Below are 25,696 nucleotides of genomic sequence, written 5' to 3'. Positions count from 1 at the left end.
TATGCAGCAGAGGATAGCAGTGTCTGGCATCAATGTGAGAAGAGGCCTTTGGTCCAGGGAGGGCACATTTTTCCAGTGTAGGGGAAGCCAAGGCACTGAATTGGAGAGGGTGATTGGGAGCCAGTTAATCTTTGTGAAGTCAAGTATAGGGGGAGGGAGGATCAAATGGCTGGAAAAATTGGATAACATTTTAAATGTAAATACAGAGAGTATCTAATAATTTGTTTTAAAGGGACAATAATTGGTCTTGTTTTCTAAAAACACATTTACTTCCCAACTACTCTAGCTTTCCTTTCTAGGAAGGTAGTTGTTAAATATTTATAATCCCAAGCCCCAGTTTCTAGCCCACTCTTTAGTTTCTGGATAAAAGAAACACACAATCTTTATATTTATAACAAGCTTTAGTCAGCACATGAACTGGGCAGATATCTACCCTCAGTGCTATTAAAATCTATTTTCTATCCATAAATTCAAGTTATTACTTCCCATGCTTCATCTGGGCTGTTCTTAACTCCAATTGGTGAGCCTCCTGGCCCTTCTGTCTTAACTCCTAACCCATGGTGTCTGTCTTCTTTTTCCACCTTCTTCCCTTCCCACTCCAACTCCAAATTCTAACTATGACTCTTTTGACAAAGTATTAGCAACTTTATTTAACCAATAGTTTTAAGGCAAGGAGCAACATTATATTGTACATTTGGGTTCTCTTGATCCTGGGAGCAACCAGGCCTTGGGGGCCAGTTTTTATCATAATACATATCAAAAGTTCAAACCACAATAGAAGGTAGGATTCATTTGGTTTGTAAATGTCTTTAAATTTGAAAGAGTTAAAGTTTAACAATTCACTTGATTTCTCAATGTCTAATTTAAAATTGCAATTTTGTCTTCAGTTGTTCATCTCAACCACAGTGCTTCATAACCCTCCCTGAAGCCCCGCCTCCACTCAGCTTTACCACTAAGTCAATATTGATAAGGAGGCTGTCTTATCTTACTGACTTCTTCCTCTCCAGTCTGCACTCCCTGCGGCAGTGTCACAAATAGGAGTATTCGAGCCATTAGGGGTAGCTACTCTACAATGGATCCTATCAATCTTAGGTATGTATTAGACACGGCATAAGAATTTCTGTCTGTGAGAGCTCATATTTAGAGTTCTGTTATTCTGTGTGTGTCCAGGAGAAAAGTTTCTGAACTACTGAAGCAGAAATTGGGGATGTATCACTATGGAATGAATAACAATGCTGTCCACAGTTCTTTAAGAATCTGAAAGTAGATTAGATTTATATCCAGCCTACAGATATCTAAACACACATGGGGGGGTGGGAGGGGTGAGGGGAAGAGGGAAAGAGAAAGGGAGAGAGAGGAGAGAGAGAAAGAGAGAGAGAGAGAGAGAGAGAGAGAGAGAGAGAGAGAGAGCGAGAGAGAGAGAGAGAGAGAGAGAGAGAGAGAGAGAGAGAGAGAGAGAGAGAGAGAGAGAGAGAGAGAGGTGCTTATTCTGAGATACTGAGTTTGGAGTTAAATTTGAAAAAGAGGCAGCCGGATTCAACAGGAACCAATTACTTCTGGCTTTAATCACCTCAAGGCAATTAAATCAATTTTGCATTTTCTATTTTAGTGTTCCGATTAGAATGCACCATCTGAACAGTTTTTACCATTTAAATTTTATGAAATACACAATAATGGGGTGAGGTTTAAGGATTAGCAATGACTTGTTTTTCTACTGGTTTTCTGACTCTGGTGTTGTAGTTTATTATCTGATCATGTTCCACAAAAAGACACAACAGAGGCTTGCTGTGCTTCCCTGGATGTGGAGACAAATTCTGCAAAGGACACAGCAAACTGAAGGGCTCATTGTGCACACTGTAGTCAGGATTTCTTCTTGTCATCCATCTTGGTAGCATCAATTTAAGAGAGTTTTCCAAACATCTACTTTTTTCCCCCTTAAAATGCTTTAAATAGCTTTAAATGCTTGACATACAGCTAGACCTTGGTGAAGAAAAATGTTGAGCCCTAGTCATTAGAACCAAATCAGTCACTGGGACTTCTCTCCTGAAATGCACTGCCACCCAAGTGGATGAACGCCGAAGTAATTTATCATATTGTAAATGATGTTTGGAATGTGAAAAGTTCTATGAATACATACCTTACACCTTCACATTTAGGCTTTTTTATAGTGGCATATCTCCCTGAGCTTACCCTTGGTGTTCCGTGGACCCTCCAGCCAAATTAAAAAATGAATGTTTTGATATGAGAATAAATAAATTACTAAATAAATTAATAAAGTGGCCATGGATTATACCAACTATATTATTATTAATCTGATTTCTTACTATTATTAAATGACTGAGTAAATATAATTTTACAATGAAAAGGTGTTTATTCCACTAATAGTTGTGGAGATTTAAGAGCATGTATAGGCTTAAATCTTCAAAACCTACTTTATTTAATAAGAGCTCTCAAATGCTTCAAACCCCTTTCTAGCCTATCATCCAAAGAAGGGAGAAAAGATGGCAAATAGGACAAGGGGATGTGAAACTGTTTAGAAGTAGTTCTTTGGGATGATTCCAATCTCCATTATCAGGATACCAGAAGTCCAGTTCAGTAGTGTCAGGATACCAATAGTCCAGTTTAAAAGTGTCACCAAACATGAATCTGCAGTAGCAGCACACTCCAGCAGAAACAGTTAGGCCCCTGCCAAATTGGCAATAAATGGAAGTGGCCTGGAAAGCCAAAAGTTCTTTGCCTCTCTCAACGACCAGTGAAGACCAATAAAGAGTTGCATCGCTAACTATGCAAAAGCACCATCACTGTTGAGTCCTACTTATACTCTCTCTAAACATCTTGTGTTCTTTCACAGGTCAAACTCAGCAAAACATCACATAAGTCTGCTTCAGTAAAACATCACATGAGTGTTCATCACATGACACAACCAAAAATTTCCACTTCAGTTACTAGCATTGGTTTGAGTTTGGTAAGTAATATGTGATGGATGGAAGATTGAATGTGCAATACAGTAAGATCAACTGGAAAAAAAAACGGGTAGCCAAGGAGCCTTCAGAAGGCAGTCTCATACTTATCACAGTTCAATCCAGGTGGAGCTCAGGTTGCTTAGAATAGTGACTTTAAAGTCTCTGATAGCAACTGCTCCAGTGATGTAAACTGATCTGAGAGGCCTCACCACTTAAAATGTTCTAAGATCTTAGCACCTCCTAATAGACTCCAAATTTCAGCTCTTGAACCTTATATTAAGCTCTACTCAAGCCATAACTAATAAATGTGATATCCTGGATAAGGAATAGACTAAAGAGTAATTCTGCTTATTATCTGGCTGAGAGGGTTGTAGCTGAAATAAGTGCATGGGGATGCCTGGGAAACATACATGGTTTATATTTTCCAGTCGGGGAAGTAGAAAGAGAAAGATGAAAATAAGGGGCACAAAGAAATCACCAGAAGAGTGAAGGGTATGAAGTCTTATAGTAATCACAATATATAAAAATTCTCCCTCCTGTTAATATCTGCAGAGAGCATCTATCTCTTTCCAGCTACCATACAGCTATATGACTTGTTCAAAGGATACAAGCATGTTTCTATGTTAGGATACCATGTTATGTAGATATTATGGGACCATTCATGTAGCTCTGCTGATGGAGCAGAGGCAGTTAAGAAGTTGCCCCCATTAAACTGGCCAGTAGGCAAGTCTGTGCAGGAAATCTTTTGGTTTATGACCCCGTTTCCTCATCCAGGTTCCTGCCTTGGGTTCCTGACCTGACTTCCATCAGTAATTAACTGTAATTAGAAGTATAAAATATCTTCTACTCCAGGCTCCTTTTGGGTTGTTATTCTTTATTACAGCAAACTAGATCATATCTATTATGTATTTTATTAAGCAAAAATACTTATAGCAGTTGGTTTTAGGTCTTTAGAACTACTACATCGTACAATTTAGCTTTGATTTGGTATTGGAAATATTATATTGAGTGAAGGGGATGATATCTAAGGCCAATTAATGCCCAAGAATTCTACCATTTTTTATTCTTGGCACACTGAGCTTCTAGGTTACACGGGTTTCTGTGTTAACTACCTTCCTATGCATTAAGTAGATCTCTGATGAAAGATTAGCACAGTGCTCATCTATGAAAGTGTAGAGGATATCATTGGAAAGTTCTCAGATAGGAGGGATCAGTAGACTAGAAAAGAGGAGAGACTGAAGGGAAGGGTATTCCAAACTTAGTATGTATAAGCTATATGGAAACCTACTAGCTTATACGCTCTCTGTCTCTGTCTGTCTGTCTGTCTGTCTGTCTGTCTGTCTGTCTGTCTCTCTCTCTCTCTCTCTCTCTCTCTCTCTCTGTGTGTGTGTGTGTGTGTGTGTCTCCCTCCCTCTCTCTCTCTCTCTCTCTCTCTGTCTCTCTCTCTCTCTCTCTCTCTATATATATATATATATATATATAGATATATATATATATAGAGAGAGAGAGAGAGAGAGAGAAGGAGTTTGAATGACATGGCTTCCATAAGTATAGAATGCTAATTCTTAAAGCATGGATTATTAAATGAAAATCCCAATGCCAAGTATAAGATAGTTTCCTATGAATTATTGATCATTAAGCCCTGAGAGGCTCCAAAAGTAATACAAATTATTGGTATTTCTCTTAGTTTCATAAAATAACTTGACTAAAGACCTTATTATTAAAGATACTATGCATTTGAACATAAGAAATAAAGAAATCAAACTGAAACTGTTTGGGAAGACTTCTTCCTACTGGATAGCTTCCATAGACCTAGAAAATTTTATGTAGGCCTCCTGTGGTAGAGCCAGGAAATGAGAAGATATGTAGCAAAAATATATCTTGGGACACTACATAGTGTTTGTACTTATTGTATAAATGACTATCTGTGCAATACCTACATAAATTTAAGCTTATCAACATTTCATCTTGAGCCCCTCATTGGGGACTATGGCAGCTATGGCTCATGGAGAAATGTGGCTACGTTGTAGTGTAGTCACTGAGAAGGTGTGCATATTCTAGCCTAAAATCTCCCATCCATGATCATAAAAGGAACATTAATTAAACTCACGGGGGCATACATGTGTGTATGTGCATGCACAGAATTTCTAGTAAGAAGGGTTTTAATGAGACAGGAAGACATAAGAAAGATAAGAATTTGGAGTGAAATGACTAAAATTCACTTTAGAAATACATGTGCAGTTAGTAAAAACATAATAGGTCTGGCTAATAATGCATGACTACCTTATTTGTGAGGATTCTCTACAAGAATAGTACCAATGAAATATCTATGTCTGGCTAATAATGCATGACTATCTTATTTGTGAGGATTCTTTACAAGAATAGTACGAATGAAATATGTTATAGACAGATGCTATTAAATGGATTCATACAATAGGGGCTGAGTGAACCAGTAAGCTCTATCTGCTTGATAGAAAAACTTGTAAGTTCTTAGCTCATAAAGGTGGAGGCCTCAATGGTGTTAGTCTAGTGCTGAAAGCCTGAAGACCCCTGGAGAGATTCTAGTATTATATGTTGGAAAATGGATTTGGATGTTTACTGCAGTAACAGATGCACCCAATTCAGGAAGAATCAAAAGCAGACAGGTTCTCACTGTATTTTTCTTGGTCCTCTTTATATTTTGGCACTAGTAAAGATGCCACCTACTTTGAAGTCTGGTGGATGAAAAAACCATGACAGAGAGCTTGGTACAGCAGCTTGAGGCCTGGAGACTCAGCGGGTATACACCTGAGACTTAGGCAAGACTCTGCTCCCTGCCAGATTCCTGACCTGAAACAGTGCCACAATCTCCACAAAAAGAAATGTGACCTATGGTCATGTAGGGCTCAGAACAGAGTTTTCCATGAGGTACCTAAAGGCCCCCAGGTCTTACCCAGTAAGTTTCCCTTCCCAGACATTCCTCCTTGCAAAAGGTATTTAATCTCAGGTCCACTCTGAAAAGTAGGTATAATGCAGTATGCATCCACTCTCTGCCATTGAATAGTCAATAAACAGTTTAGAACCATGACTGACTCTTTTATCAAGATCTGCTGTAGGGAGACATAGAAAATGCATTCACCTATAAAAAGGCCTCTTTATGTTCCCAGCCACAACTGCCACAAACTACAGGCAATCACCACTGAGACAATCTGGAGCTTTTCTTCACCACTCAACCCCTGTCCCAAGATAGACACTGTCTCCTGTTCCACCACCTCCCACTACATTCTCCACTCTTCCAGTTCTGCCTCCCCAGCTGCCATGACCTGAGCAGGGCATAATGTGGACCCTTTCCCTACTCACTTAATTGTCTCTGGCTATGCGCTCCCCCAACACTACAAAGGAGCATTCTATAGATTCTAAATCCTGCCAAGATGATTAAGAACAATCATTGCAAGTATAGTACTGTGTTTGTTATAATTTAAACTATTATCTAGTAAATAGAAATAAATATTTCCTACTCAAATATTAATAATTTATGATACACAGGTTTATGTAGTCTTTTCTTTTTTCTCACTGCGTCATTTCCTTATACATATAAAACCTTGTTTTTTGTTCACTATGGCCCTAAGCCAGATTAATTTGTTCTTATACTTATGGATAAAGTACCACAGAGTTTGGGTGTATGGTAAACTCTGGTACGTATATTTGTGTGATATACTTAATAAAGTTTCATAATGATACAACTGCCAATTGTGAATATATATACATATACATATATATGTATATATATTTCTGGAATTATTTCTGAAATAAACACTTAGATCAAACTGTAGGTGATATGTATAAAATTTAATAAAATATTTCTATACAAATTCTTCTTAAATTCTGAAATCAATTTAAAACCAAACAGAAGTTTTAGATTTATCCTTAGCCAGTATTACTCTACAACCTAACAAGATAAAAACATAACATAAAAATGTCACTGATAAATATGATGCAAAAATTCTCAATAAAATACTAGAAAGCTGATATAAGCACACATCAAAGTGCACATCTACTATGAGAAAAGTGGCTTTTTATCTCAGAAGTATAGGGTTGAGTCAACATATATAAGTTAATAAATATTGTAAATCCTATAAATTGTCATAAAGATAAAAAATCACATGATCATCTCAATAGATGCAGAAAACTCTTTAACAAGGTTCATGATAAAAGTCCTAGAGAGAGTATGACTGGAGGAAATATACTTAACATAATAAAGGCTAAGAGCAAACACACAACCATGTTATTCTATGTGGAGAAAAACTTGAAGAAATCCAACTAAAACCAGGAAAAAAAAACAGGTTTGTCCATCTTCCCCATTCTTGTTCAGTATAGTGTTTGAAGCACTGGAATGAGAACTAAATCAAGAGAAGGAATTTAAAGGTATACAAACTGGAAAAGAGGAATCAAACTGTCCCCATTTGCAAAGAATATAATATTATACACAGAGATTAAAGAATCACAGTTTCCTGTGATTCTAGAAATGATTAATAAGAAATTATCAGCAAATTTGCAGGATGAAAAAAATCAATACACAAATATGAGTCACCTTTTTATATAAACACATGGAGAAGGATAACATGGCCACAGTCCCATTCATAACAGAATCAAAGATAATAAAGTAGCTTAGAGTAAATTAACTAAGGAGTTTTAAGACTTTTAACATAAAAAGTTTAAATCTCTGAAGGAATAAAGATAGTAAAAGACACTAGAAAATGGAAAGACATCTTATGTTCACAAATTGAAATTATATATAGATTCAACTCAATCCTAATCAAAATACCTACAATATTCTTCTGAAAAATAGAAAAAAAAAATGAAATGGAACTAGAAGATACTGAACAGCTTTAAAAAAAATCTGAACAATAGAAATAATACTAGGAGCACTGCTGTTCCTGACTGCAAGATAAATCACAGAGACCACAGAGACAAATCACAGTAATAAAATCACTATTGTTCTCATACAAAGACATACATGTAGACCAATTGAATAAAATATAAGATTCAAACATCAGGACTCATAGCTACAATCACTTGAAAGAACAGATGCTATCCTTAACAAATCTCACTGGTAGCTAATTGAGACAAATGCAGATACAGCCAAGTATTGGACTGAGGTTGAAGAGCTCTGTGGAAGAGTTAGAAGACAGTCTGAAGGAATGGAAGGAGATGGTTACTCCTCAGGAAGATCAAAGGTGTCAATTAACCTGGACCCCTGGTAGCTCTCAGATACTAAGCCACCAACAAAATCATATACAAGCTGGTCTAGTCACTCCCCCTCCCCCACATACACATGTAGAAGAGGGCTTCCTTGTCTTTCTTCAGTTGGAGAGGATGTGATCAATCCTGTAGAGACCTGATATCTGAGGTAAGGTTCATGCAAGGGGTGGGGAACACCCACTCAGAGGCAAAGATAATGGGGATGAAGGAAAAAACTCTGCAAGAGGGGCAACATTTATGTAAATAAATAAAATAATTAGTAACAAGGATACATGCTCCACCATGTTAATAGCAGCCTTATTTTTAATAGCCAGAAGGTGGAAATAACCCAGATGTCCTTCAAAGAGGGATGGATACAGAAAATGTGGTATAATTACACAATGGAGCGCTACTCAGCTATTTAAAACAATGACATCATAAAATTTATGGTCAAATGGATGGAACTAGAAACTATCATCCTGATTGATAACCCAATCGCAAAAGAATACACATGGTATGCATTCACTGATAAGTGGATAGTTGCCCAAAAGCTCAGAATACACAAGATAGAATTCACAGACTGTATGAGGTTCAAATAGAAGACCAAACTGTGGTTGCTTTAGTCCTTTGTAGAAGGGGGAAAATACTCCCAAGAGTTAGAGTTTGGAAGGGACTTGAGAGGAAGAAAGGAGGGGTAATGAAAAAGGGGGGGCATGATCAGGTACAACAGGAGACATGGATAATATACAGAGTGTCAGGAATTTGAAGAGAGGCATGTAACAATGAAGGAGGGAGAGCCATCAGCTAGTCCCAGATGCCAGGAAAACAAGATGCTCCCAGGACCAACAAGAAATAAGATTAGTTGAAAAGTCCAACAAAGGGGTGGGAGAACCTATAGAGACCACACATAGACGTTAAGGAAATGCCCCTGGATGGAGGATGGAGCCATCCACTCTTCTCAAATGTTAAAGCAGAGTTGCTACTATCTAAAAAAAAAATATGGGAACAAAGTGTAGAGAAGAGACTGAAAGACCATCCAGAGACTGCCCTACTGGGAATCCCTCCCATATACAAACATGAATCCTATACACTATTGCAAATGCCAAGAAGTGGTTGCTGACAGAAGCCTGTTATAGCTGTCTCCTAAGAGGCTTTGCCAGAACTTTACAGATACAGATTAGGATGCTTGAAGCTAACCATTGGACTGAGCATGGACATTACAAAGGAGTTAGAGAAAGGACTGAACTTGAAGGTAAAGGGGTTGGTAACTACATAAGAACAACAATATCAACCAACCAGAATACCCCCACCCACCCAGAGCTCCCAGGGACTAAACCACCAACCAAAGAGTACACAAAGAGTAATTCCTGGCTCTAGCACCATATACAGCAGAGGATGGCATTTTCTGGCACCGGAAGAGGAAAAGTTCTTGCTACAATGAAGGCTCGATACCCCAGTGTAGGGGGATGTCAGTGTTGTGAGGAGGGTGTAGGTGCGTGGGAAAAAATAAGTGTATAGCATCCTCTCAGAGGGTGGTACACCTAGACCTTAAATCATTAAGAATTTAAGAGCTAAGAATGTAGCCTTGTGGCAATATTTGGTATTGAAAAATTATCATGTATAATCTTTACCCACCAAGAAAAATTTGACTATTTCCATGTTACATTTTATTTTATATCTACTTTATGCTCATTGTAACTAGTAAGATTTCAATTCATACTATCAAACTTTTAAAAAATTTAAGTACTGACAAAAATATATTCATTTAGTATTATGCAAAAATGCTTTTAAAAATCTATACGTTTATCTCTGTTTTTAAAAATAAACTTGTTTTTAAAAAAGGATCAGTTTGCATGCTTCCTCGTGCTGACTGCCAGTTGCACCAGCACTACTTGTTGAAGAGGCTGTCCTTTTTCCATCGAATATTTTTAACTCCTTTGTCAAAGATTAAATGACTATAAGTGGGTGGGTTCTTTTCTGGGTCTTTGATTTTATTCCATTGATCCATCTGCCTGTCTCTGTAACAATACCATGGAGTTTTAATCACCATTAGTTTGTAGTAGAGCTTGAGGTCAGAAATGTTAGTTCTCCAGAAAACTTTTTTAATGTTGAGAGTAGTTTTTGCTATCCTTGGATATTTATTATTTCAGAAGAATTAGCAATTTCTCTTTCTAACTCCATGAAGAATTGAGTTGAAATCATGATGGGGACTGTATTGAATCTGTAGATTGGATTAGGTAAGATGGCAATTTTTCCTATGTTGATCCTTCCAATCCATTAGCATGGGACGTCTTTCCACCTTTTGAAGTCTTCAATTTTCTTCAGAGATTTGAAGATCTTTTCAAACAGATCTTTCACTTGCTTGGTTAGGGTAACACCAAGCTATTATATTATTTGTGACTATTGTGAAGTGGATCGATTTTCTATTTTCTTCTTGGCCTGTTTGTCCTTTTAGTAAAGGAAAGCTACTACTGATTTGTTTGATTAATTTTATATTAAGCCATTTTGCTGAAATTGTTTATGAGCTGTAAAAGTTTTCTGGTGGAATTTTTGGTGTCAGTCAAGCATACTATCACATCATTTGCAAAAAGTGATATTTTGACTTCTTTCTTTTAGATTGGTAACTATTTGAATTCCTTTTGCTGTCTAATTGCTCTGGCCAGGATTTCCAGTGCTATATTGAAAAGGTATGTGTTTAGTCCCTGATTTTAGTGGGATTGCTTCAAGTTTCTCATCATTTAGTTTGATGTTGGCTACAACATCATCCAGTTAGACTTTAGGCCTGATCATTAGAAGGAAAATTATGACTAGTATTAGAGACCTATTCAGCTTCCTAGGTATAGTGGTAATGAATTTAGGGAACGAAATTACTATAGCACTTTTGCTAGACAAGCATGATTCTTTACTTCATTGTAAATCTTATTCTTATGGTCATGCTTAAATGTGGCTACCACCTCTCATCAAAGTAGTTTCTCTTTACAGAAAAAAGAAGACCATCACAGTAAACATAATTGGATGCAATGTAGAAATCAATATGTTGTGGCAGCCAAGCCCCAGTGGACAGATATATCTATATCATAACTGCTACGTTTTAAAATTGGACAACTTTATTTTAAAAAACAAAGATAAATGTACAGATTTTAAGCATTTTTTCATAAAAGTATATGGATACTCTTTTGTCAGTGCTTGATTTTTTTTAATGGTTTGATAGTGTGCATTAAGATCTTACTAGTTACAATGAGCATAAAGTACATGTAAAAAAAGATGTAACCTGGAATTAGTCAAAGTTTTCTTTCTGTGTAAAGATTAAGCATAATGTTTTTAAAAATTTTTTTTCTTTTCTTTTTTCTTTTCTTGAACTTCATATAGTCTGTGATTTGTTTCTGGGGTGTTCAGAGCTTTCTGGGGTTAGTATCCAATTATCAGTGACTGCATATTATGTCTGTTCTTTTGTGCCTGGGTTATCTCACTCAGGATGATATTCTCAGATGCATCCTTTTTCTTAAGAATTTGATAAAGTCATTGTTTCTGATAGCTGAGTAGTACTCCATTGTGTAAATATACCACATGTTTTGTATCCATTCATCTACTGAAGGACATCTGGGTTCTTTCAAGCTTCTGGCTATTATAAGTAGGGCTTCAATGAACATTGTGGTGCATGTGTCTTTGTAGTATGTTGGAGCTTCTCTGGTGTATATACCCAGAAGTGGAATAACTGGGTCTTCAGGTAGTACTATGTCCAATTTTCTGAGGAATCGCCAGACTGATTTCCAGAGTAGTTGTACCAACAACTGCTACATTTACCGCTCAGAATATACTGAGGAAGAAGTGGTAGAAAAATTGCATATGCCAGAATACCAGCAAATATGCTGTAAAGTCGTCTGCCATAGCAATTGCTGTATAAACAATTGGTTATACTCAGAGAATATGAATGTAGGTGAATAAGAAGGGTTGGGGAGATGAGAACTTGGTAGGATGAGAACTAGAAAGGGCTTGAGGGAATAAATGGAAGAAGGTAAGTAATGTAATTCTATTTTAATTAAGATGTAAAAACTAAAAAGAGAGAAATAGTATTCCAAGGACCTCACAGACTGAACATCATAGAGCGTCAAGCAAAATTGCAAAACCACTCCACTCCCTCTTTGACTGATTCACTCTTCAGTCCCTCTACTTCTTTATTTTCTGTTCTAAGCACACTCTGACATTTTCCAGTCATATTGTTCCTGAGCTCTTTTTTCTTTAGCTTTATATGCTACTCTTCATTCCTTCTAGTTATTATTTGTTTTAAAAATTTGATGGAAACACTCAATACATTAAGGAGAATGCAATCTTAATTTTCACATAAATGGAGCTGTTTCCCATCCTTAATTGTTATCATTCATAAGCTGTCTTGCTTAGGTTTTTGCTCTGTCTACTTTCTTGCTTATACTATCATATTGGGAGAAAATTTAAATATTATTTTATGCAGGAAAATTCAATGTTTGTCTAAAAGACTTTAAAAATGATATCATCAATCCTTAAAATACAAACAGTAATTCTTTATTATCATAAAATATTTTCTTATTATGTACCATATGGTATCAAACTTTTCTGAAATTTTAGCCAAACTTTATAAACATTTAAATTGGTTAATATATGACTTCCACTGAGGTACTTCTGGGTAAAAGAACACTTTTGGTCAAGCAGGAAGACTATGTTCTTCCCCAGGACTCACATGGGAAAAAGAGATAACCGTCTCAGGAAAATAATCCTGTGTCCTTCATAAACATGGCACACACATTCACACACATGTAGTATATATAAAAACTCTACTGTAAAAATGAGGAACAAACTAAAATTTACACATTATAATTTATTGATGTCTTTTTTTATTATTTGCTTTTTGCAAACATATTCAAACTACCACACTTGTCTTTCTTAAGTTTCTATAGCTGGGATAAAAACCATCATAAGCAATTTCAGTAAAAAAATATTTATTCTGTCCTCTACTTTCAGGTAAGAGTATATTGATGAGGAAAATCAGGGAAGGCACACAAACACTGAATGAATCTTGAGTGAGGAACAAAAGAAGAAGACATGGAGGAGCACAGTAGGCTTACTGGCTTGATCCTTATGACAAGCTCAGCCAAAACTTTTATAACATCCAGGAACTCTAATCCAGAGATTCACCATCTCCACCAAACCATGGGTAAATCATTCATTAAGAAACATTTTTTAGACATAACTACAGAAACCTAGGAAATTAATGAAATTGCAAGATTCTACTACAAAAGCTTATACTCAACAAAACTAGAAAATCTAGAGCAAATGTACAAGTTTTTAGACAGTTAACATGTATGAAAATTAAGATAGAATCAGATAAACCATCTAAACAGCCCCATTGCCCCTAATGAAAGAGAAGGAGTCATTAAAAACCTCCCACCCCCCCCCCCAAAAAAAAAACCCTGGACCTTATGGGTTTAGTGCAGAATTCTCTCAGAATTTTATAGAAGACCTAATACCAATACTCTTCAAAATATTCCACAAAATGGAAGCAGAGGAAATACTATACAACTTGTTCTTTGAAGCCAAAATTATGATCATTCCTAAACCACACAAGAATCTACAAAGAAAGAGAACTTTAGACCAATTTTCCACCTGAATGTTGATATAAGAATACTCAATAAAATTCTTACAAACAGAATACAAGAACACATAAAAATGATCATTCACTATGATCGAGTAGGCTTCATCCAAAGGATGAAAGAATGGTTCAATATATGGAAATCTATCAATGTCATCCACTATAAAAACCAACTCAAAGGAAAAAAAAACCAAAAAACAAAGACTATCTCTCTAGATGCTGAGAAAGCATTTGACAAAATTCAAGGAAGTAAAGAATTGACATTTTTCATAATAGTAACAAAAAATATAAAATACCTAACCAAGCAAGTGAAGAATCTCTTTGATAAGAACTTCAAGTCTCTGAAGAAGGAAATTGAAGAAGATCTCAGAAGATGGAAAAATCTCCCATGCTCATGGATTGGAAGGATTAGCCTAGTCAAAATTGCCATCTTGCCTAAGGCAATCTAGAACTTCAATGCAATCCCCATCAAAATACTAACTTAGTTTTTCATATAGTTAGAAAAAGCAATTTTCAAATTCATTTGGAAAAATTAAAAACTCAGGATAGCAAAAAGCATTCTCAAAACAACAACAACAACAACAACAACAACAAAACTTTCAGGGGAATAACCATCCTTGATCTCAAGCTGTATTACAGATCAATTTTGATAACAACTGCCAGGTATTAGTACAGAGAAAGACAGGTAGAGCAATTGAATAAAGTTGAAGACCCAGAAATAAACCCACACACCTATGGTCTTTGACAAAGGAGCTAAAAACCTTCAATGGAAAAAGGAGCCTCTTGAACAAATGGTACGGGTTCAACTGCTGTCGGCATTCAGAAGAATGTAAATAGATCCCTTCTTATATCCTTATACAAAGCTCAAGTCCAAGTGGATCAAAGACCTCCATATAAAACCAGGTACACTGAAACTAATAGAACAGAAATTGGGGAATAGCATAGAACACATAGGCACATGAAATAATATCCTGAACAGAACACCAGTGACTTCTGCTCTAAGATCAAGAATTGACAAATGGGACATCATGAAATTGAAAAGTTTCTGTAAGGCTAAGGAGAATGTTAAAATCAAAACAAAACAAAATGGTAACCAACAGATTGAAAAATGTATCCAATATATACAAAAAACTCAAGAAGTTAGACTCTAGAAAATCAAATAATCATATAAAAATGGGGTACAGAGCTTAACAAAGACTTTTAAACTAAGGAATATTGAATGGCTGAGAAGTACCTACAGAAATGCTCAACATTCCTAGTCATCTGAGAAATGCAAATCAAAGCAAAACTGAGATTCCACCTCACACCAGTCAGAATGGCTCACATCAAAACTCAAGTGACAGCAGAATCTATCGAGGATGTAGAGAAAGAGGAACACTCCTCCACTCTTGGTGCAATTGTAAACTGGTGCAACCACTCTGGAAATCAGTCTTGTGGTTCTTCAGAAAATTGGACATAGTACTACCTGAGGACCCAGCTATACTACTACTGGGCATATTCCCAAAACATGTTCCAACATCTAACAAGGAAACATGTTCAGCCATGTTCATAGCAGCCTTATTTATCATAGACAGATGCGGGAAAGAACCTAAATGCCCTTCAACAGAGGAATATGTATAGAAATTTTGGTACATTTACACAATGGAGTACAACTCAGCAATTAAAAAGAGTGAGTTCATGAAATTCATAGGTAAATGGATGGCAAATGGATGGAACTTGAAGCTATCATCCTGAGTGAGTTAACAAAAGAGAACTCGTGGTATGTACTCACTTATAAGTGGATACTAGTCCCAAAAGCTTGGAATACCAAAGAAACTATCCACAGAACTTATGAAGCTCAAAAGGAAGGGAGACCAAAATGAGAATGCCTTTCTCCTTAGAAGGGAGAACAAAACACTCATGGGAGGAAATACAAGGTCAAATAGAAGAATAGGGATTGAAAAAAAAGATCTAGAGACTGCCTTACCTCAAGAACCACCTCATATGCAGCCACCAAACCCAAGCATTATTGCTGATGCCAAGAAGTGTTTATTGGAAGGAACAAGATAGGGATGTCTCCTTATAGGCTCTGATATGTCATATAGATACAGATAAGGATGCTTGTAGCTAACCATCGGACTGAACACAGGGACCCCAATGAAAGTGCTAGAGAAAGGACTAAGGGACTGAAAAGTTTACAACCACGTGGGAAGAACATCATCAAGTACATCATGTAGTCAAGGCACTGAGGTTGAGAGGCTGATTGGGATAGGGAGCACCTTCATGGAAGCAAGTTGAGGGGAAGGAGGGAGGGGACTGGGGGTGAGAATGGTATAACATTTGAAATGTAAATACAAAGAATTTCTAATAAAATTGAATAAAAACTTTTCCTAGAAATGACTGAATTAAGAAAACTGGAATAATGTCATTGTCAATAAACATATAAATGTGGCAGATTTCACTAAGTCCTATCCCTACACAAAGAATTACAGACAAGTCATGTCTGCTCAGAGAAGGAAATAGCCTTTCTCAGGAATGAGTCTTTCTTTCCTTTGTCCATTTGAAGAACACTTAGCTGTATAGTTATATACACACATATATCAAATATCACACCCCCCCCACACACACATACACATACACTAAGCAAAAAAAGGCTAATAACCTAGGAGGTTAAGGAAGGGAGGCTAGGAATTGTTTGAGGAAGGGAAGGTGAGGAGTGATACAGTTATATTTTAATTACAAACATCTTTTATAAAAATTAGCAGAACTTAATTTCTTTCTAATTTAAGAAATTAATCAGTATTATAATAAAGTAAAGGGTGTTTATTCAGTTAAAATATTCTTTTTTAAAAAGATTTATTTATTTTTTTTATGTAAGTACAATGTAACTCTCTTCAGACACACCAGAATTTACTGGTGGTTGTGAGCCACCATGTGATTGCTGGAATTTGAGCTTAGGACCTCTGGAAGTGCAGTCAGTTCCCTTAACCACTGAGTTATTTCTCCAGCCTTAGACTTCTTTATCAGAATAAAATATTCTAAGAACAGTAGAAACTAAAGAAAAAAACATAGAGGAAAAAGAAAATACCCTACATACTCAAAGGCAATCTGATGAAGGCATTTTCTCAAGTGAAGTTTCATCTTTTGAGATAATTCTAGCTTCTCTTAAGTTGCCTAAAACCAACCAGGAACGTTTTTAAGAGCAGTTTCTGAAAAAAAAGAAACTTTCAGATGATATTTCTTTTTGTAGTCAAATCAAAATTCTTACTATTCATACAAAATTAATGAAACTAAAGCTGGAGAGAAAGCATGCGATCCTTCACTCTTTGACATTTAAGGAACATAGTCTATATTCAGGAAGTAGTTTTACTTCCTTTTAATCTTCCTAATCTGCCATCAGCTTCCATGTGTTTTTATTTGTTTGTTTGTTTATGTCTACCCTGGTTTCTCTGCGTTTAATGCCTACATTGTTAAACATAGAAAAACACATCTGGAAAAACATTAGTTTGTCTTTGTGTAATTACTTTGTTTTCTCCCAAGCGATTAATTTCTACACCATAACTCCTTTATAACTCATTTCCTGGTCTGAGACCTCATACATTGTCTGTTCTGGGATTCATAGGCTGGGGTGACATATTGGTATTGTCATTTACTAGCTGGTTAATACTGAGTTGGCTGGCTATGAATCTTCTAAGTCATTACTTCATAATCTGTGAAATGGGAACAATTCTGCTTCCTTTGAAGTTTAGTTGTAGAACTTAAGCACAACTCTTTATTTTCACTCTTGACATGTGTACCTGACAAAATTAGTGCTATAAGTATTGTAATAAGCTAATGACAGTCTCCTCTAATATCTCTGAATAAAAACCACAAATACAAAGGAAAAACACAACTACTTCTAAGGAGAAGAAAGTTCACTGTGGATATTGGGACAGCACAGCCAGAGGCAGAGGCATCTGGGAAAGTACAGAGTGAACGTGACCCTGAGCCATGTATGGAGAAGTGATAGGGAAAAGGAAAGAGAAGGGACAAGATGCAACAGTCAGAAGGCACAAAAGAAAGCAGATGAAAAGGAACAGGTAACCCATATGGTCAAATAATATAGGGAAGGGCAGTGAGGGAGGGAATGGGAGAAATTAGAGTAAAGAATGGGATATTCCAGCCAAGAGAGCCCAGAAATATGTAGGGACTGAGGGATACAGGGATAACCCAGCATCCAGGTCCTTTTTGATATGCTAAGCATGTACACACAGCCATTTGTCCTTGGTTTGAAACCTATCATATTCCTTATGAATTGTTTAAAGTCAAAGAGCTTTGTTTTGCTAAGTGGCTTATTCAATAGACAACTTCATTTTTTAACCATTTATGATATTCTTCAGAGACCCCACTTTCTGGGAATTCATGGATTAGCTGGTAGGACAATATACTAAGTGAAATAGGCTAGACACAGAAAGAAAACAGTCTATAATCTTAGTTATACAAAATGACAAAAACTTAAAAATACAGAAATAGAATTAGAATAGAGTTGGGTAGGGAGATGTAAGTAGAAAGTAACTAAATTGTAGATAGAACTAATTGTAGATACTAATATAGGTAACATGGTTTCATTGCACATGGAAAAAATGCACAGGAGAATAGATTTTCGGTAGTTTTTGCACTAGAAAGGTAACTAAGCAATGCATTATGATGTAATCTGTTGATTTGCTAGACTGTAATAATTATTTCACTGTGCATATATGAGTCAAACATTATGTCATGGACTTACATATACAATTTAAACTCATAATTATTATTGTTGATCCCATAAAATATTATCAAGGTTCTAAAGTGCAAATTATAACATACAGAACATTCATGCATATGTGCATGCATATGTATATATTTCTTTAGTAAACACATTTCATTTCCATGCTCTTTTTTTATTAAGAACCTCTCTACTAGGAACCTTCATAAAGATTATCTAATATTTTAAGATTACTATGAATATTTAATTCTTAAAAATGTTACTTTAAAACAGGATGGAATACCTTTGTAGGAAATGAGGAGTTTAGGAGGAATAAAGAAAGACTAGTTTTTATCAGTAGTAGACAACAGAAATTCTATTTTTTCATCCTTCTTTCTTTTTTTAAAAATTTTTCTTTCTTTTGTTCTTTCTTTTTTAAGCAGTTATGAAGCAAACACAGGTCATTACCCCAGCATCAGCATCTGCAATACCATGCTGGGTGATACTGGAAGCCTGAGAGCAAAAGCGCGTTAAAGCCAATGATTTGTGGAGTCTGCCTTCCTGCTTATGCCTCTCTACATGCCACATACTCAGCTTCCACTGTTAAATCTAGGAGTCAAAGGAATCTGGGAAGTGGGAGTCTAGTTTTACATCTAGAACGAAAATATCTACCTTGCATCAGGCAACGGGAATCAAATGTCTCTAGAGGGGAAAAGAAAATAGTGGAAAACCATCATATTTTAGAGGAATGAACTGCATCCTGGAATGTGTTTTGTGGGGGGAGTTTGAATGGAACGGAGAACACATCTGTCTTTATTGTGTCTATAAGCTGGATACAAACATGGGGACAGAGCCTGGACAGCACAGCACTCTTGTGGCCACCTGCTTATGAGGCAGCTTCTGCTGTTGCTTTGTCTGTCCTGGCTGCTCTCAGAGGCATGCAGGGTTTACTGGTGGGAGAGTACCTGCCAGTGCACAGCTCCTGTGCCGTTGCTTTTCAGCTCTGTTCTTTCTAGTAGTTTTCTGCTAGTTGGGGTTGTATGAGGTGTGGCAAAAGCACATGGCTCTTTCAATCCACATATGCAATGGTTTGTCAGAGAAGGATGACCAAACAGCACCATTCTGTCATGTTTTCTATTAATTTTGGGTTAATTTGTCTTTTTTTGTCACTGCTAGAACAGCAGGTACACAGACCAGTCTGTGTTGTGTCTCAAGGTTTTCCCACACTCAATTTTACATGCACAGATATGACATAAAAAGGTTAGTACTTTACTCAGAGCTTAAAATTACCCTTAGAACTATTCTTATTTTAAAAACTAAAAAGATTGCTTCTAGACTTCTAACAAACATCAAGTGTAAAGACAAAATAAAATTAAGTGGGTTTCTTTAAAATATCAATACCACCAATTAATAAACAATACAGGCTCATGTGTTAATTTCTAAAGCAATGATGTATATAGCTTTAGATTTTAACTCAAGCACACACACACACTTTCAAACTAGATAGTAGCTGCATATGCCTTCAGAAGTGCAATCTTAATTTTAAAAGTTAACAATTTATAATAAGCATTTTCAATACCATGAACATAAGCCTTTTGTCCTGATGTTTAAGGTCAGAGTCCACCATACTCAGCAGTCAGTCTTCCGTATTTTTTTTTTTTTTTTTTTGTGGGATGTTTTATGAGGTACATGTGCAGATGAACTGTGTTAAGTGAACATGATTTATGAACATTTTTTTCACAGTACATGTTATTTTACTGTAGGATTCTGGCTGTTAAATTAGAGATCAAGTTATGACTAATAAAAACTATCCCTGCTGAAAAGCTGAGAGCTGTAAAAAAAATAAGTCCCAGTCTTTTAAATTCTAAATGAAGTTTGTTTTTAATGAAGTAAGAGTACACCTTTTCATAAAATTAACTTATCCTTCAAATATATATATAGAGAAGACATTCACTAATATTAAATGTACAGTTTAAAATTGTACAGTTCCATATATGCACACTGGAGTTATACTCAAGCCTAGGAAAATGGATAGATAAAACCAGAAACTATTAAGCAACTAGCCCAGACTCAGACGACAAATGCCACATGCTTTCTCTCATTTGCAGATCTTAGATTTTTAATTTTTACTTATGTGTATATAGCAGATGGGTAGGAGAACAGTTCATAAAACTAAACAGGGATTAAAGAATGAAGGAAGACAGGTTGGTATAATACATGTGACACAAAAGGAGAAAGGGGTGCGTATTAGTTACTCTTCTCTTGCTATGGAAAATATTGTGACCAAACGCAATTTAGAGGAGAAAAGTTACTTAAGGCATCATTTTAGCTTTCAGTTCTAGGGAAAGAGCCCATAATGGCTGTGAAGATATGCAACTGTTAGAAAGGTATGGTGTCAGAAACAGGAAGATCGCTGGTCATGTTTTCTCTGCACATAGGAAGCAGAGAAAAACAACAGGAAGTTGGACTGTAAAACTCCATGACCTTGTGTGAGGACATGCTTCCTCCAGTAAGCAGCAGGAAGGCAGGGAAACTGTAGAAGGGAGCAGGTCTGTACATACAAGTCTGTATGCTCACACATGTACTCACATACAGAACACTTGTGTGATTATCTGTTTTCTGTTCGTGTTATGTATGCATTATATGTTGGGTAAAGCTGATAATTTTACTTTTTATTTTTATTTTTTGAGGAACCAACAAGTTATTCTGCAAGGCGGCTGAAACATTGTATTTCTACTGAAAATACACTAGAGTTTTGGATTTTCATTTCAATTCTTAATAGCATTTGTTTTTTATCCCAGTTTTTTGGTATAACTACCCAAATGAACATTGAGTGTACTGTATTATAATTTTAAATCTTAGCTGAAGTTGAGGATCTTGAGACTGCTTTACTATATGGCCTAGCTTGTACTTATGATCTACATGTAGCAGGTTGTTTTAAAAAAGTATAATTGTAGGTATATACAACATGTCTAATCTTGAACATCTTTATATGTATGTGCTCATTATCCATCTATACATTTTCCTTTATCAAATTGTTCACTGTTACTATTTTGTCAGGATTTACATAGCATTGTCTTTAAGTAGTTGAGTTGAAAAAGTTTATTGTGTATATATTCTGTATACTACATCTTTACTAAAGATGATTTGCAATGCTTTTCTCCTTTCTTTCTTTTTGTCTCTTTTGTTCATTGTCTATCTGATTTTCTGTCTGTCTTCTTAAAACCATTTTGTGAAATCCACCTCACTTTCTTTGGCACACAAAAGTTTTAAATATTGATAAATTTATCTTCTTATAAACGTTTTTCTCTTGTTTTTGTTATATGAAAAAACTAAGGACAATTCAGAATTTTAGTATTTTATGCAAGACTTCTGACAGGTAGTGGCTCTAGTTCTTGGATTTGAAAAACTGACCATTTTCAGTTTATTTTTACATATGATGTGATGTAAATGTTTAAGGTCATGGGGCTAATTGACCCAGCATCATTTTCCTGAGTCTGTTTGTCCCCATTGAATGATCTTCACATCGTGTTCAAAATCACTTCTCAGTACACAGGCTGTGGGATAGTTTCTGCACTATTGATTATGTCCTAACATATTATGTATGTGTTATTATAACAGCAGCAGACTCACTACCATTGCTTTTTAGCAAGTTTTAAATAATAAATTATGGCTCCTCTACATTAATCTCTTTCTTCAAGACTATTTTGACTGTTTGGATACCTTTATCATTCCTGAGGAATTTGAAAGTTGCCATTCCCTATGAATTGACTTTTCTATTTCCTGGGAATTTGTATTTTTAAGTGGTCATTATAATTTTAATGGACTCTGTAGCTGACTGAAGGCTAATCCTGGAATCTTATCAAAACTGCCTTTCAATAGATGTTTTATCACTTTGTAGCAATTTTTAAGTTTTTCAGAACAATGTTTTGAGATTTCAGTTGTGAAAATTGTTCTCTATTTTAGTTAAAATAATTCATAGCTACATTTTCCCCCACTGCTATAGTAAATGCAACTTCTTTAATATTTTTTCCAGGTTCTTCTTTCCAAATGCATAAAGGTGCCATTCATTCTTACATATGGACCATGTGTCTTGACTTATTCCGTAAAGTGGCACGTGATATTGGCTGAATCTCATTTGTACAACACTTCTTAACTCATAAGTTGATTCCTACTTGGTCATGTTTGTTAGCAGATGATGTATTTTGTGTTTGTATAAATGATCTTAGTCTATGTCTAGGTTTTTCTTCAAAATATGTTTGTCTGCTTTTGGTATCCAGGACGTACTATGGTACGCTCAAAATGGCTTATGATTACTTTTTTCTCTTCTATGTTTTTTTCAAATGATTTTATCTGTTGCAGTTTCTGTTAGTGAACCTCGAAGTTCATTCATTCTCCTGTCTTAACTAAACTGCCTTTCCAATCACCATGTGAAAATATCAATCCAGATGCTGTATGCAAATATGTTTCTTTCTCTAGTTTTAATTTCTATGTTGAATTCCCATCTGTCATTCTTTGTGCTTTATTACTTTAAAGTCTCTAACTTGGCTGTTTTAAACTCTAACAATCTATAGTAAATTCTATGACTCTAAGAAATGTGCAGGTTATATTGCAGAATACAAAACTTATGCTAACTTCTTAAAAAATGAGATACTATCATTTATTTACTAGGCAATTTTATTACTAATCGTTTTAGGCCATGTTAGGAATATCTAATCTAGAGCATTCCTTATTCTAGGGATGGAATGGCAGGCTTTGGAAGTCTCAGTTGGATGTTGAATTGTTTGTCATGATTGCTAAGGTCTTCAGTCTCATTCAGGACAATGGATGACATCTTCCAGTGAGAATTCAAGTCTCTTTTTAAATAAATTGCCTTAATACCTTGAAAGTAATGGTAATGACACATTTTCCAATCATGCTTATGTCCAATGTTCTTTTTGACATTAGCTAGATAGAAAAGCATGTACCTGGCCTACAAAGTTCCAGAAACAGTGAGGATGACATTTTGAAAAGTTGAAAATTGACTAATATGTTGGTGATTAAGAATTCTCCAGTCTGCTATGAGAAATTCCCTTAATCCAAAAGAAGTCTTAAAATATTCTACTCTGTGTTACCATGTTTCAAGAACCTACTTATACCTTTAACTTTGAGAAGGAGGCAGAAGTCCAAGCTTGCTATGTTTAGGGTGCAGGGACTTAATTCAATTCTGCTAGTCTTTTGCCACATTGAATTCATGGATCATGGATCTTGTAGGCTGTTGAGTAGGTTCAATTACAACATCATTACTGACTTCCTAAATAATGATGAGCACAAACCAGTGTTCTATCCTGGGTCTCTGGGATGTCCTGCCTCTGGTTTGGCAACACAGGCAGTCATGGCCAGGTCATTGGTTGGCCACTGCCACACGTTCTTTGACACCATTTTTCCATCAAGTCTTTCAAGCAGGATAGAGTAGGCCAATGGTTTTCTAGTGAGTCTTTGTCCTAGTCACACTGGTAGGAGCCTTGTCTAGTTATAAAAGATGGCCAGTTCAATTCAGTATCTCAACTAGTAGGAAACTTAGCTAGGGTAACAGTCCTGGATTTTCCATTGCATTAGATTTCTACATCGGAATTTTTTTCACAATGTAAATGTTTTATTTCATGTCAGTCAGGGCTCAACGATGAGCTGTTTCATAGGTTCTATATGGGCTGTTGAGGCCAGTACGGGTACTTCTTCTTGTCTAGCTTGGTTTCTGGAAAGATCTTATTCAAGTCATCAATGGTCATCTGGTCAAAGGCAATTATGTTCCTCATTTTTTCCAGCTGATTCTCATATTCCTGGACCCTGGCCTGAGATCCAGACACGAACTCAGCACAGTTCTTCACATCCTCCTTCTCCTCGTTGTTCACCAGGGCTGTGTATTTATCCTCAGGCACAGGAATCTTCAGGGCATTATACTTCTTTTTAAAATCATCCACCAAGCCAGCTTTGGCCACATTGGCCTTGTAGTAAGCCTAGTCAATCGCTGGTGGTTCTTCAGGCAGACTAGCCAACCTGGTGTGGAGGGTCTCACTCCAGGACTTAAGGGCATTTCCAATTGTCTTCTGGTTTTGGGGTATGATCTCTACAAAAGATACCCAATCAATGATTTTTAAAGTTTACACCCAGCCATCTTGGGATACTTCACCGACCCCCGGCGGCCCCTCCCAGTTTTTCTCCTATCTCCTCAAATTAATAATCTCTTTTCCTATATTATTGTTACATATATACATATCTGTATGTATATGTACTCACAAATACTTAATTACAACCTTATATAAAAAGATTTCTACATTGGCTTCAAATGCTTCACAATTCTAATTATCTCAGCTTACTAGCCCAACTATCACCAGAGGGAATTCATCCAGCAACAGTTGTAGCAGAAGAAGATACCCACAAATAAACACTAGGTAGACTCTGGGCAACCCTACAGAAGACCAAGGGGAAAGATTATAAAAGCAAGAGGAGTCCAGAACATGGGCCACAAAATCAGCTAATCAGGGCTCATAGAAAATGAGTCCTGATTAGAGACTAACAGAAAATGAAGCAGCAAACATGTACCTTTCATAGGTCTGAGCGAGGTTCTCTGCATATATTTTATGCTTGTGTAGGTTAGTGTTCTTATAGAAGTCCCAACAAAGGAAGTGAAGGGTGTCTCTGACACTTTACCTGTACTTGGGACATTTTTCTTCCCGCTGGGTTGCCACATCCAGTCATGATATGAGGGTGCATTCCTAGTCTTACTGATTGAATTTTGTTAGGTCCTCAGAGGCCTGTTTTGCTTTTTTTAAGGGAAACAGAGAAAGGTTAGTGGATTGGGTAGAGAAGAGGTAGGAGAACAGATTGGGAGGCCTGGAAGAGAAACTCTAGTCAGGATATAATGTATAAGAGAAGAGTAAACATTAAAAAATAAATATGAAAAATTAGTAGAATAAAAAAAATAAATCTGAAGATATGCATTTACAGTTGTTATGATAATTTTGAAGAATACAAACTTTAAACCCAAATTAACGGTAGAGGCTGAGCAACTGGTGAGTGGGAGACCTAGGCTGCAGGGGAGCAGAGAGATCTCTGTGGAGTGCACACGGAAACTGCACACCCTGCCTTGCCCTGCCCTGCCTTGCTCGATCCAGCGACTGGGAACAGAAAATTAGAACTTCTGTTTCC

General features: G+C 36.2%; 1 pseudogene across 1 annotated transcript; it reads right to left on the bottom strand.

The window, feature by feature from the left end:
- Nucleotides 1-24,189: 24,189 nt before the first annotated feature.
- Nucleotides 24,190-24,642, bottom strand: LOC308420573 (ATP synthase subunit d, mitochondrial-like; annotated as a pseudogene). Its single transcript has one exon. The product of its transcript is annotated as an ATP synthase subunit d, mitochondrial-like (transcript).
- Nucleotides 24,643-25,696: the final 1,054 nt, after the last annotated feature.

Source organism: Micromys minutus (genome assembly GCF_963924665.1).
Source record: "Micromys minutus genome assembly, chromosome: 5".
Classification (NCBI taxonomy): domain Eukaryota; kingdom Metazoa; phylum Chordata; class Mammalia; order Rodentia; family Muridae; genus Micromys; species Micromys minutus.
Note: the sequence above shows the minus strand (reverse complement) of the source record. Positions and strands in the feature narration are given on the sequence as shown.